Source organism: Hipposideros armiger, unplaced genomic scaffold (assembly GCF_001890085.2).
Source record: "Hipposideros armiger isolate ML-2016 unplaced genomic scaffold, ASM189008v1 scaffold_20, whole genome shotgun sequence".
NCBI lineage: Eukaryota > Metazoa > Chordata > Mammalia > Chiroptera > Hipposideridae > Hipposideros > Hipposideros armiger.
Genome location: NW_017731370.1, coordinates 2,151,012 through 2,153,049, shown reverse-complemented (window position 1 = coordinate 2,153,049; position 2,038 = coordinate 2,151,012).

Here is a 2,038-nt window from a genome sequence, read left to right as displayed (position 1 = left end):
TCTCTCTCTCTCTCTCTCTCTCTCTCTCTCTCTCTCTCTCTCTCTCTCTCTCTTTCCCTTCTTCTCGTCTCCCTCTGACTCAACTAGTTTGAGATGGCTTTTCATCACTTCCAACCAAAAGAGTCCTGAATAATACACAGTCAAACTATTTTTTTAAAACGTAATTCTCACAGTATTTGGGATTTGTCCAAGGTTACATGGCTAGTGAGAAGCAGAGCTGGAATCCAATCATAGATCTCCTGACTTCCAAACCAGTTCTTTTATTTTTTGTGTGTTTATTCCAATCTTTGTAATGAAAATTTTCAAACATACAGAAAACTTGAAAAATTAAAAAGCAAGCATCTGTTTATCTACTACTTAGATTCCACAATTTACATTTAATAATACTTGTTTTATCACATTTCTAGCCATTCATTCTTAAAAATGAATTTCAGGGTAAATCGCAACCAGTCTTCTTTTTGTTCTGCCATACCTCAGCCTTTATAAGCATGGTAGTGTGTTGGATGGTAGTGTGTTGGATGGGGCTTGGATGGGCAAACTAGCTGGTCCACACGCATGTATGATGACCCCTCATGGTACAGGATAGAGCCAGGGATGAGAAAGGAAGATGGTTGGATTGTGAGTCAGAAGACTCCATAAATGAGTGGCAAGCCTAGGAGAGACTCACAATAAATAAGTAAAAATATAAGTGGACAAGATAATTTCTGTTGGTGATGAATGCTATGAAGAAAATGAAGCAGAGAAATGTCATAGAGCATGTCTGTGCACCAGGGAAAAGTGTATTAAATCGGCCTAGAAAAGCCTCATAGAAGAGATGACTTGGATTATACCTCAATGAAGAAAGGGACCAACCATGTCAAGAGCTGGAGGAACAAGATCCGGGGAGAAGGAAAGCCAGTACAAAATCCCTAGGGCGCTCTAACAACAGAAAAAAGCTCGGCAAAATGTCCTCCATCTCCTCCTCACCACCATCATCATCCTCACTATGACTGGAAGTACGTGTGGTATGTTTAATAATCAGTGACTTCAGTTTCTAGGTGAGTTGAATTATTACATCTTGTTTGTAACTCTGTTGGCCAAACAGTATTTCAGTAGCCCTGCCAGTCACTTTTTAGACAAATATAAACAGTTCCAAGAGTATTTTGACACACAGAAGCCCCGTAAGCCTACAGAAACAAGCTGGTCCTAAACAGGAACATGTTGGTCTTTCACAATTTTGCTGGCCCAAAGAACAGGCTCAAATTATATCCCAAACAACTCATGGTTTCTTACGCTGCTCTTTTAACATAGTAATTGGCGGGAACTTGGCCAAAAAAATTGTTAGTTTATCTTGTGTAAATGGCTTAAATATGTGTTCTAGCATTAAAATGATCCAAAACCAACACTTTGCATTGCTTTCAAGTGCCTTTTTGACCTGCCCTCAGTGGAAACCAGATTAATTTAAAACTTTACAAGTGAAATGTCTTAATCTTCTGAGGGGCCATTCTGCCGTCAGTAATGCCAGATCATGAAGAGATGGGCCTCTTCAGTTTCTTTTATTTTCAGTAATTTTTCTTTAATTGTTGAGATATTTGTTCAGGAATGAGCCAGAGAACATATGCTTCAAGTTTTACTTTTATGGTTTCCTAGCCATGCCATGAATAATGTCCAAAACATCAATATTAAACCAAATTAATACCATAACCAATCAGGAAGACATTTGGTTCTAGTATGTGGTCAACTGCATTTTTTTAGTCCAATTCTACAAGTATACTTGTAGAATTGGACTAGAAAATATCCTTAGAAACAGCCAAATGGAATTTTTTAAATGCAGAAATTATATATGCTATGGTCATTTAAAGCCATATTTACCACTGGAAAAATTTATTTCCTAGGAGCAAAGCCATATTTATTAAAGAAAAATGCATCTCAAGTAAGGGGGTATCAAAGTTCCAAAAATGTGAATTTTTGCACATACCAACATGTACACATTGTCACTTTATAGCAATATTTCTACAGTTGTAGAGTTGGAAGAAGCTGTGGTCAATGCTGCAGGGGT